At 58.0% G+C, this 12,570-nt stretch overlaps 1 long non-coding RNA gene across 1 annotated transcript; it reads right to left on the reverse strand.

Annotated features, from left to right (window-relative positions):
* Positions 1–1,872: 1,872 nt before the first annotated feature.
* On the reverse strand, positions 1,873–4,583 carry LOC144378919 (uncharacterized). Its single transcript, XR_013440870.1, has 2 exons — positions 4,234–4,583; positions 1,873–3,381 (listed from the first exon to the last, which is right to left on the reverse strand). It is a non-coding gene; the product is annotated as an uncharacterized LOC144378919 (long non-coding RNA).
* Positions 4,584–12,570: the final 7,987 nt, after the last annotated feature.

The raw sequence follows: 12,570 nt of genomic DNA on the forward strand, positions 1-12,570 counted from the left end.
GACCTTGAAAATTCAGCAGAGGCCAAGGTAGATCGCGGGCAGCTTGCTTTTCAAGAGTGGCTGTCTTCACAGAGCTTCTGCCCATCGCTGAGTACCATGGCTGAGCACAGGGTAGGTAGATCAAAACGAGGGGCAGCAGGGGACATCAGGCCAGAAGGCGCCCCCCATGCCCCTGCCGTCCATCTCTGTCTGACTCTCCTGGGTTCTTTTCCCACACAGGTCTGTTTTCGTTTGCACGAGTGTGTAAACTGAGGGCATGTGGTCGTAAAGATAAGAGCTGCACATTTCTGTGACTCATCCATGTAGTTCCTCAGTAGCCGGGCACTTATCCCCACTGACCCCGTCCTAGAGATGGCTGTGTGGGCTGTCTCCAGTTTCGGCTTTTATGAATAAAGCTGTTATGAGCGTTATCCTACAGGTAATTTTGTAGACATATCGCCTCATTGCTCTTGGATAGATACCTCAGATTGAGATTGTTGGTTCATAGGGTTGGTGTATATTTATTTTTATGAGAAATTGCTAACATTTTCTCAGTAGGCTATCATTTATGGTTCTATGAATTTGGAATTGTCCACATTTGCCTTTTTAAGAGAACATACAAACCTTGCATTAATTAGTAATCTTACATGTCTCACGTCAAGCCTCTCTCTGGAGCCACTGATGTGGCCTGTTTCAGTGGTCTGTCCCCTGCTCACCGTGGTCACACTGATAGGAGGCTGAAGTCATCAAGGGGTTAACCCTTAAAGCAGATGGACAGAAGACAGGAAAATGCAAGTTTGGGTCATCAGACCCTCAAGGACAAAAAGATAGCTGATTTTAACTAAAGAGAGAATCCTGTACAAGTAAAAGTGTGGTTTTGGGGTAATCTCATCTGACTTTAGATCCTCCACAAGACTTGAAGTGAGGGTGTTGATGCGGAGGTCTAATGCATGTGGATAAGGTGGGGGTTAAAACCGAAGACATCTTAAGTTTGGTTCAGGGCCCAGCACTTGGCAGGGTCACGGATGAAGCTGCGATCAGCACCTCATGATGATCACAGGCCGGGCTCCCCACACGCTCTGGAAGGGCCGACGTGCAGCACCGGCATGCACGCCCTGCTCACCCCGGGACGAAGGGCCCAGACTGGGAGGTGAAGGGGAGAGTGTCCTGGAGGAGGCTCCTGGGGGCTCCCTGCCTCTAGGTCTTCTGAGTGACCTTGGGTGAGCCAGGGGGCCCTGAGGTCCTTTCACTGGGTCCTTGGACTTGAACTACGTTGGACTTGAGGATTCTGTAAGTGTTGGATAACATAAAACACACTTGAGGTATTTTCAAGTACTGAACTTGTACACAGAGACATCTTGTATGATGAAAATTCTGCCACACGTTGGATATCTCAGTCGCTGTTTGACGTGCATAGTTTGTTCCTCCTTCATAGTGGCACGTGAAGGAGGCCCTGCTGTCTCCATCCTCAGGTCACACACTGGGGGCCAGGGTCTCTGCTGTCTGAGTCCCAGCCGTCTGGCTGTGTCCTTGTCTCGGGAGGAGCCTTGCAGTCTGCAGCAGACGTCTCCCCCACTAACTCCCCGAATCTGCTTGGCCCCGTCCTCTCCCTGCATCCTGCTCGGGGCCACCACGAAGCATGGCAGAGGCTGAAGCTTGCCTTCGTGGTGTTGGCGTGGGTCCGGGTGCCCAGGATGGCCGTCCTGCCCTCTGTCAGCGGGAGCCTGAGCGGCTTCCTGAGCTGGTGCCCGCTTCCTTTCTGAGGAGCCCTGCCCCGGCCTCCCATATCCTCCCTGGCGGGCGTCCCGGGCCGGCTACCCCCAGGCCAGCAGGGTGGTGGCTCCGTGTTGGCTCCCCTTCTGCTCCCCCCAGTAGAAACAAGGGCCCAGAAGATTAGGATTTGTGTAGTTCACACTCTGGTTTATTGACCTGGAAACAGGGCACAGGCAGGAAGGTGCACAATGGGATCAAAGGGGTCCTTGGCCGCCCTCCGGCACCGGGTCACCCCTCCCCAGAACCCTGATGGAAATCCACCTTGTCTATTGCCGGACTTTCTTACCCATGACGCTGCATTTCCTCAGCAAATACGTACAAAGTTTATATGTGATTTAAATTTTTACTTCTTCTTGGGGCTGGTTAGTTTTCTGAAGAGCCAGGGCCACGTTTCATGCTGCTTCCCTGCTTTTGAGGCAACTCCCTGACGTCTCATTCCCATTCCAATCCCTTCACATGTATTTTTTGAGATTTCCTATGTATATGCCTTTCTCCTTGAGGAATTTCCGACTGAATGGGGACTGAAAACAGTCATTACGTAAGAAAAGACAGCCTATGATTAGGAGCTAAATTCAGCGATTCTGAATGCAGAGCTGCAGTCAGTGGGGCAAGCAGGGGTGGGTGCGAATTGACTCGGGGAGCCGTCCCTGCAGGTGGACGGTCACAGAGAGGCTGCCAGGCCTTCTTGCATCCCACATGAAAGGAAGAACAATGGAAAGCATCGGCTGTGGCAAGAAGTGGGGACGTTCCGCAGGTGTTTGAGAAGGCAGACAACTGGACTACATGATGTCAAGTTTTGGAGATTAGTCTGGCCGGGACCCGCAGGGTGGGCTTGGGTTTGGTGACAGAGGCGTCAGCATCAGAAGGACCCCCAGCATCCCATGCAGCTGATCTCGGTCTGAATCCTGAAGACGGCAGACTAGAGGGAACAGTGTGGAAAGACGTCTGGAGCAGAGAGACCTGGGTCGGCTGGAGGAGGACAAGGGGATGGGGCACCAGGAGCCGGGAGGCCGGTGCTGCCCAGAGGGAGGGCGGCAGTGGAGGGGTTGGGGCTTCAGCAACCCTCCTCGCCTCCTTCCTCCCTCTCTTCTGCCAAGACCTCACAGAAAGGACACAGCAGCTATGAGTCAATTTCTGGGAGGTATTTCCACCTCTTGTGAATACCCTAGGATTTCCCAGTAAAGTTCTCGTTACTCCCCCTTCTATTTTCAGGGCATTTTCGTCTAAATTCTGGGCCTACGGGTGTGTGCGTAGCTAAAATGATCATTGGCGGTTAGACGATGAGCTGTTGGGAGGGAAAGAAAAATTACTTTCGGTCCCCACTCTCCCAGAATGCAGGCAGCGTGCTGGGTCGCAACAAGGATCGCGTCCTCTGTGCAGGGCTCCAGGCCAGTGGGGCTGCGTGTCCGAGGAGGGTACGCCTGCACGGTGGTGCGGTGGACACCGTCGCGATTGCTGGGAGGAGCAGGGTTTTCTGAACAGCCCCGGCGTGACTGACAACCGCCGTCCCCTCTTTTGCTCAGCTCCTTGTTCGGGGTTGACCCTGGCGTCTGGTGCACAGCTGTGGCAGGGGTGAGGTGGAGGGCGGGCCAGGCCTGGTGTCCCGTGTCCTCGGCCCGGTGGCTCATCCTTGGGAGAGAACCAGCATGGTCTTTAAAGACATTCAGGTTTTTTTAACCTAGTTTTTCCAAAATTAATGCATTTTAATGTACTTTACTAGCATATAAAGTAAAGATAGGCAGAAGGTAAATGATAGGAATCACTCAGAAACGCATTACCCAAGATAATGACCGTTATCATTTTGTTTTATTTTTGATGCTTTGTTCCTCCCAAAGTGGAAATCTGCGGCATAAACTTGTAACCTGTTTCTTCACTTCGTGGATTCTGATGACATTTCCGGGCTGTGGACTGGTACATAGCAGTAAACATACTTCCACAATCTATTTTTTTCATGGCCACAAAAGTACAAAAGCCCCTGCGTGGGCACGACCGACTCTGTGGAACCAGCTCCCTGTTGTGCCTTTGGGTTACGTCTGGGGTTCCCCTGGGGCATTGGAAACAATGATCTGGCAGAGACGATGCTCCCAGGTCTCCGTGTTTCTGCCCTCTGGAAGGTCCCACGCAGAGAAGGCCGGCAAGGCACGCGTCTCCCCGGAGAGCAAGGCCCCAGCTCCTCGCCCCGAACCCCTGTTGGAAGCGTGTTCTCGCAGGTGTGGCCCAGGCTACAGCTCCTGCGGGAAAGGGGCCGGGGGGACTGCCCAGGAAAACACTGACAATCTCAGCGGATTCTTCGTGTAAGGAGCCAGGCCTCTCCCGCCTTCCGTCAACAACCCTGCACCTCGGCAGCATCTCCAACCGGCTTGTAGGTACGCAACATGGCAGACTTCCCACAGTCCTTGCCATGTCGCCATGCTGTCTGAGGTTCTGGACGGCTGGAAAAGCACGCGTGGTATTAACTCCTCAGTGACGACCTCCACTCACCTGTGACGATGTTCCACCTCTGGCAGGGTCCCTGCTCTCCTTCGTTCGGGGCAGGCAGTCCGCCTGATCCAGGGCAGCTTACTCCTGTGCCAGGTCTGTCTGCTCTCTGGGGTTCCTGGGGGCTCCCGCGTGCTCCTGCTTCATCGTGGGTGCACTAGGGAGACTGGGCCCCCAGGGAATGCCCACTGCAGCCAGAGGACCTGCGTCAGCACCATGGCCTGCCATGCCCTTTCCATGCTGGCCACTCTCCTCTGGGTTTGGGTCCTTCCCCGAGGGCCCCTCCCTTGCCCTGGTGGGAGCATGTGCTGGTCACTCCAGGCCACTTGCCTGGTCCTCCTCCTGTTGCCAGGAAGGTGCAGACCTGTGATGACAGCCCATTCCAGAGCGGCAAGTCATGGCTGTGAGTCAGCCTGGCTGCTTCCTGGGGAGCTGTGCTCACGCCCAGCACTGCAGAGAGGAGGCAAGGGTGCCTGAGGATGGTGCATGCACGTCTGTCCTTCAGGAGCCTCGGTGGGCAACTTCACACTCGGGCCCATGCCTCCAGCGGCCTCCCTTCTGTAGAACCCTCTGCTGGGGGAGGGTCCCCCCAGAGCTGCGCTGCAGGGCCTCAGAGACTCCTGCCCCCCGGGAGCTCCCTCTCCACCAGGACAGGACTTGTGTGGGGCAGAATTGCCCAGAACCTTATTTTGCTTGTGCAAAACAGAGGCCCAGAAGGGTCCGGTGACCTGCGTGGGCCCTCAGGCCATGTCTGAGGTGATGGTGGTGACCGGTGACCTTGTTCTCCACTTGCCAACCCCCGGGGAGGGGAGCAGAGAGAGCCGGTCACAGCCAGGAAGGGGTTAAGCACCAGTCAGGGCGGGCGGGCCCTGGGAAGAGGCGCCTTCCTCCCAGGGCCAGCCTCGCTCCCAAACTCGATGTTTTCTGTTCTAAATATGGACAAGGGAGACAGTTATTTTTAGGAAGCAAATGGTAATGATTAGGGCTTTAAGATTCAAGTTGTCATTCAGTCATAAAAGCTGAATTCACATGCTACAGAAAATAGTCTTTTCCTCTCGCTGATGATAGGGTTCCTTCAAGTGCAGGAATTGTTCATCCCCTTATGAATGCACAACAGACAGCAGCCTGCAGTTGGTCTCCGCCCCGGGCTTGCTCTGGAAGGCCAGGAAGATGGATGGAGCCATTCAGCACCGTGTGGAAGAAGGGGCGCCCCTGCAGCGGTGGGCAGGCACCCCGTCCCCGGGCCCCCCACCTTCCTGACGTCCACGGGCAGGGCCTCTGCCTTACTGTGCGGAGTTTCGGCGGCTGGAACAGGAAGCTGGCCCCAGGCCTCCCTGCTGCAGCCCTCCTGCGACCCGAGCATGTCACTCCGCTAAGTGGACAATCACGGGCTGCGTGCTCAGGGGGCTTGGTGATTGTCTGTAACTCTCGAAGCCTGGGCTTCCTCACGAAGCACGGGAGGAGCATCCGGCCCCCAGAGAGGCCCGTCAGAAGGAAGGGAAACCAGTTTGCTTTGAGGGGCAGAGCCCTGAGCTGGGCGGGTGTCCTGGCCCCTCCTCGGAGGCTCCTGGGGCAGGGGTGGGAAGGTGGCGGGCTCTGAGAGCCCTCAGATTGCCCGGAGGGGAGGAAGGCGGTGCGAGTGGGTCCACACGAGGCCCCCCGCCCTGCCTGCTTTATCACGCTCACTGTGGCCCGCCGAAACGGCCCCTGGCCTATGGTATGTTTTCTCGTCTCCAGCAAGGCAGGACCCTTATAAATGATGTGCTGACAGCCCTGAATAATTCAGGGGAAATTTATGCCATTTCAGTAGTTTTGCCTTAAGAAGGGGGATTACCAGGTCAGGCCGGTCGGTCAGCGCTGGGCGTTCCTGACAGAGCAGAACTGGCGCTCAGGGCAGGCCCCAGAGAGCGGGGCCTCAGCTCCGTGCCGCGGCCCCAGGTCAGGCTCACCTCGGAGCAGGCGCGGGGGCTCAGGCTCAGGCTCCGGGGCAAGGTCCGGCCGTTGAGAAATGACTGTGGGCACAGGAAGGGGCTTGGCCTTCAGGAGAGAGTCAGAGTGTGACTCCTCCATGCCATCTGGTGACCTGGGGGACAGACACCATTGCTGGAACACCGGGCACAGGTGGGACTCATCTGTGCTTGCTGGCGTGGGCACCAGCCCAGCTCTGTGAGGGTTTCCTTCTAGAAGGAGCAGGGGCCTCACAGGCCTCCCCCCAGTCAGGGGCTCTCCCCCGGGACCCCCACGAACCCCCATCCCCCAGTCAGGGGCTCTCCCCCAGGACCCCCGTGAGCTCCCCCAATCCCCCAGTCAGGGGCTCTCCCCCAGGACCCCCGCGAGCTCCCCCATCCCCCAGTCAGGGGCTCTCCCCTGGGACCCCCGTGAGCTCCCCCAAAGTCAGTCAAGATCCCCTGGGAAGAGTTGGACCCCAGCCTGACCCACGAGGCCAGAGAAGGTCTTCAAGCGCCACTGGCGTTCTGGAGACAAGCCCCCAAGCCTCTGGCGGGCGCTCTGGGCACAGGTCTGCACTCCTCTCTGATGTCCGACCCCGGGGGTCCGCATCTGCACAGACATCTGAGCAGCCACAGACCCGCCCAGCAGCCTCACCTGGGGCCACACCCCGCCCAAGTCTGCAGCTGATGTCTTCGTCCCTCACCCCAAACTCCTGCGCACTTTCTCCCAAGGACACCTTGCCCTCCACTGGTTCCTCTGGTCCCCCCTTCCCTGCCTCCTGCAGCCCCTGGGCCCCCCTCTGTGCTGACCAGGCCTCTCGACACCGATGCCCACCCCGTGGAGCTCAGAGCCTTCAGTGTCTCTGGACCGCTCCCACTCTTGTCACGGGGTCTTCCAGTGGGCTGGCTTGATTTCGGGGTGGGGACACGTAAGACAGTCCACCATGGGATAAGATTTAAGTGGGGAGAGTTCTTGCCACAACTTCCTCGTCCCGTGTGGGAGCGGCCTGAGTCCGTGCTTCTCTACTGGGACAAGAATCCGCTACACCGGGGTTGGCCTTGCCACCAAGCAGAAGGCTAAGAGTGATGGGGCTGAGCTTAGTCAGCCTCAGTCTGAGTCTCCTCTGCCACCAGGGAGCTCTGTGACCCCGAGCAATGTCCTCAAGCTTTTCGGACCTCATCCAAAATGAGGCCATCCACAGTGCGTTTATAATATCCACTGGCGTGTGTGTGCGAGGTAACCAGCACATAGTGTGTCCTCAGGATGCGGCACCTCTTGGCCCTCAGCCCTAGTGCTCCACTGGAACCCTAGGGAACACTGGGGCCCCGGGGCTCCCTCTCTTCAGCGACCTTCTGGTCACCCAGGGATGAGCTGTGGGAACCCCACGGTGTTTGTGGGAACCCGGCTGCCGCAGGGCCTGACTCTACTCGGTGGGAGGCCGAGGGCCTGCGTGGGGAGGGGTACCTGGAGCCGCGTGGCCTGGCATGGTGGGTCAGGAGTCTTCATTCTCAGTGACTAAGGCAGGGTCCATCCCAATCTGTCCCTGGGCGTGAAGCGTGTGTCCCAGCCTGGAGCTGGGAAGGACGGGGTCAAGGGCAGGCCCGGCGCACATTGGCCACCGTGTGATTCTGTCTGAGCCCTTGTCTCTTTGTTCGTAAAAATGTGCTCAGAGGGTAGTTGAGATATTAAATAAAACAAATGGGTGTTATATTAGAGGCACTCAGCAAATATTATTTAATCTGAATGTGGTTGATTTTTCATTGAAGATTAGGAGATCAGGCATTGCTTTAAAATACCAGTCCTGTCCGGGCCCAACTTCCTCCACCATCTGTGCTGGACACGACGCAAAACAGACTTAAACCCGTCATGACAGGCTCTTCCTGGGCCCAGGTCACCGTGGGGCCTTGAGAAAATTGGAAAGTGCTAGAAAATTCAGCCCTGAACAGAGGCCTCTTCCTCTAAAACAAAAGAATTGCAAAAGCACAGAAAAGGGATAATGTTTTGTGTTAGGAACAAGGTCTTCCAGAAGCACTGGTAGGCTTTTCCAAATGTGGGGTGCCTATGATTATATGTGGGGTACCTGTGGTTATATGTGGGGTTCATCCAATTAGGTGGAGTGCAGGTAGTTAGGTGGGGTGCGTGGGTGGGGTGCAGGTGGTTAGGTGGGTGCAGGTGGTTAGGTGGGTGCAGGTGGTTAGGTGGGTGCAGGTGTTTGGGGGTGCCAGTGGTTAGGTGGGGTGTATGTGGTTAGGTGGGGTATAGGTGGTTGGGGGTGCAGGTGGTTAGGTGGGGTGTGGGAGGTTAGGGGAGGTGCGGTGGTTAGGGGATGCATGTGATTAGGTGGGGTGCAGGTCGTTAGGTGAGGTGCATGTGGTTAGGAGGGTGCAGGCTGTTAAGGGGGTGCAGGTGGTTAGGTGGGGTGTAGGTGGTTAGGTGGGGCGCAGGTGGTAGGGGGTGCAGGAGGTTAGGTGAGGTGCATGTGGGTAGATGGGGTGCAGGTGGTTGGGGGTGTAAGTGGTTAGTTGGGGTGCAGGTGGTTGGGGGTGTAGGTGGTTAGGTGGGGTGCAGGTGGTTGGGGGTGTAGGTGGTTAGGTGGGGTGCAGGTGGTTGGGGGGTGCAGGGGGTTAGGTGGGGTGCAGCTGGTTGGGGGTGCATGTGGTTAGTTGGGGTGCAGGTGGTTGGGGGTGTATGTGGTTAGGTGAGATGCAGGTGGTTGGGGGTATAGGTGGTTAGTTGGGGTGCAGGTGGTTGGGGGTGCATGTGGTTAGTTGGGGTGCAGGTGGTTGGGGGTGTAGGTGGTTAGTTGGGGTGCAGGTGGTTGGGGGTGTAGGTGGTTAGTTGGGGTGCAGGTGGTTGGGGGTGTAGGTGGTTAGTTGGGGTGCAGGTGGTTGGGGGTGTAGGTGGTTAGTTGGGGTGCAGGTGGTTGGGGGTGTAGGTGGTTAGTTGGGGTGCAGGTGGTTGGGGGTGTAAGTGGTTAGGTGAGATGCAGGTGGTTAGGGGGGTGCAGGGGGTTAGGTGATGCGCATCTGTGACCGCTGAGCAGGATGCAGCGGGAGGCCTTAGGCTGGCTGGGACTAGAGACGACTTGGGAAAGCTGTGGGGCCCAGGTGTGAAAGGGACAGTGGGGCTGCAGCAGGGAGGAGAGCCCCTATTTCAGAAACCAAGGGCAAATCTGGGAGGTGCACGCTGGAGCCAGCAGCTCCTCCTTGGGCAGCTGGGAAGGAGCCAGAGGCCATGCCACACGCTGAGACAAGACGTGCATGTCTCTGGAAAGCTAGCTGGCTCCACCGCCCTGAGCGGCCCCGAGCAACACTGCTGAAAGGGCGTTCTGCCTGTGAATCGGCCTGGGAGGAGCCAGGGGACCTTCCTGCCCCCAACCCTCTCTGTGGTCTGTGCCCCCGTCTGGCCACTGCTGCCTGAGTGTCCACACTGTGGGACCAGTCTCCCCGAGTGTTGCACTTCTCCATGAATTCTGCAGAAAATGATGTTCTTCCTCTCGTTTGTTAATGGCCTGTTTTCTAGAAGCACTGAAGATGCTGCCCAGGTCTGGGCAGGGCGACACTGGTGGGACCTCTCCCAGGTCAGGGTGAGGGTCCAGGACAGGTTCCAGGCTGCGCGGCTCCCCTCTCCCTCAACACCCTTAGCTGACGCTTTCAGCTGGAGGCGCTGGGACCTGCCGGTGAGGGCAGGGCGCCCTGTCCCGGGGTCCCTGCAGCCGGGGTAGCCGACAGTGGGGTGCACCCCGAAGGGGTCCCTTTGCCTCGGAGCTCCCCGCAGGGCTGGGGGCATGGTCTCTGTTCCACACGGTCGTCTGCGGGCTCTGGTGGCCCCACCCCAGACCCCCGCCCACTGCTGTTTTCCTCAGACAGGCGTGTGTTCGGCCGCCGGGGCCTGCTCTGTGGTTCCCACAGAAGCATGCAGACATCACCCAGCTAGGGGCAGAGGGCTTTTAACTGGTGGAAGGTGTTTGAGGGAGGCACCTTTCTGTGAGCCGGACACCAGGCCCGCGCCGCGGAGAGGGCCGATGGCAGAGCAGGCCGGTCGAGCCAGGAAAGGGTCTGTTGCTCCCCTGAGAAGCAGCAGTGAGAACCCACACTTCCCAGCTCACAAGTGCCAAGAAAGGGAAGGAGGAGCTAAATTATCGTAATATTTTTACAGAGAAGTGCGGATGTGGTGGGATATAAAACGAAGAAGGTGTGTTTTTTCAGACTGTTCGATGTTAAAGGTTGCAATTAACTTTGCAAAGGCAGGGAAGTTGGGGAAAAAGCACAGTGGAGATGCAGTAAATTTTGTTCAGAACAGGAAAAAGACCAGCGTGATGGCAAAGCCGATAATGGGAGAGAAAGAAAGTCTATTTCCTGTTCAGGACAATCAGCATCGGCGGCAGAGCTGGAGAAAACAGAATCTAAAAGCAGGACAGTCACGATAAGAGCACAAGGCAGCTGGGGGCAGGATTAAGGTCTGAGCTCGAAGGACGCACACAGAGGAGTCCTGACTCGGCGGGGGGGGGGGGGGGGGGGGGGGGGTTGCCAGGAGGGGGAGCGGGTCAGGGAGGCGTGGCGGGGACAGAGCAGGGCAAGCACAGAATGTAGTCTCACGGCCTCACACACACGATGGAGCTCCCGGGGGGTCAGCAGACCACCCCAGGGACACACTAGCCCCAGGCCGTCCGGGCTCAGACCTGCATTGCCGACTGAGGCCCTCGCTGTGAGTGCGGGCCGGCCCAGGACGTGCTGCTGACCCTAGGTTGGGTTTGGCGAGACGTGCCTTGCAGCACACGGCTCTCCTGAGTGGATGGGGAGGCTGTGTGGCAAGGAGGAGAGCTAGGTGGCCTCTGGTCATCCGGCTGCAGGGAAACAATCCTGCCAACCAGAGGGGCTTGGAGGGGGTCCTTCTGCCCAGAAGCCTCGGGATGAGACCCCAGCCCAGCGAAACCATCACTGCAGCCTTGTGAGTGGTGGCATCTAGCTGAGCCCTGCCCAGACCGCTGACCCGTGGGACCCGAGACCACGTGCATGTTTCAGCCACTGCTCATGCAGCTATTTGTTACACAGTCAGGGAAACTAAGGCAGGTAGATCTCAGCACAGGACAACCCCCGCAGGACCCAGATTTCCTTAAATACCCGTCAGGGCTCTGTCATTCTTGGATTTACGTAAGCATCAAACATGGCCATTTGAGAATGCTACGGGCCAGTGTGCTCAGGAGGGTCCCCCTCGCTCAGAGGAGGGAGCCCGTACTCCTCTGGTGTGAGGTGTGAGTGTTTAGACTTGCGTCAGCTGCCTCCCGCTCAGCCACACAGCCCCAAATCCTGACAGACGCGCACTGGGCCTTTTTTCCTTCTGGAGCCGAAGTTCTCACCTTGGTCGCCTGCCTTCATCGGCACCTTCTCTGGGGGACCTTCCCACGGCATCTCCTCATGGCATCTCCTCACGCAGGCGTGCGGGCCTCTCCCTCCCGCCTCACAGCTTCATGGGTTCTGAATAACACAGGGGATTGGTCCGCAGTTTGAAGAGTGAACCAGTTCCATTTACTTCAATGCAGCAAACTTGCCGCTGGTGGGCTGGGGGCCGGGAGAGAAGATGGACACAGCGTGGCTCTGGCCCTGGGCAGAGTCTGCTGGGGAGGGGTGCGACCCGCCCGCCGTGTGAGGCTCGCCTCCCTCCAGCCTCCCTGACGCCCACTTCACCCTGCTCCCGGCTTGGCCGCCCTCCCAAATGCCTCCTCGGGTTTGCCCTTCCTTTGAGGGACATTAAAGGTCTCCTTAAAACCGCCTTGCCAACCCCGATATTCTACTCAACTTTGTCCAGGGACTAAGGACTGATGCAAATTATAACCCATCTTGGCACGTTTTGTGCTGTAGGGCAGGTCCCAGAAGACACAAACAGAAAACGTATAGCAGGACAGCTGAGGCGTGGGGGCTGCTCTCGTCACCCGAAGGGCCGCGATCTGGGTGTGCGGCCAGGGAAGGTCAGGTGGAGCCAAGAGCGATCGCAGGAATCACCCAGAGAAACACACCCTCCCCGTAAATGTGCCGAAAGCCTGAAGTTCCTCTAGTGCAGGAGACACTTGCAGGAGCTTTGTGGCAGGCGGGGCCACGTGAACCACGGCCACCCCAGCCGTGGGGCCTCCTCCCCAGGGCGGACGCCCTGCTGCTCTACCATCCTGGCTGAAGCCAGAACAGAGGGTGGCCTGCCGTGGCCCAGGTCCTGGCGAGTCCTGTCGTGCCTGGCCTGGGTCTTGGCAGGTGGCTGTGGGCCACGAGGCTTGTCGCTTCGCCAGCCTTGACCCCAGCGCTGGAGGGAGGCCCACAGCACTTGGCCTCTCACGAGTAACTGGGAAGATGGCTTTGAGGGTTCCGTAGGAAGAAAGCGATCCTGGGTGAGGGCCCG

The sequence above is a fragment of the Halichoerus grypus genome, chromosome 9 (genome assembly GCF_964656455.1).
Source record: "Halichoerus grypus chromosome 9, mHalGry1.hap1.1, whole genome shotgun sequence".
Taxonomy (NCBI): domain Eukaryota; kingdom Metazoa; phylum Chordata; class Mammalia; order Carnivora; family Phocidae; genus Halichoerus; species Halichoerus grypus.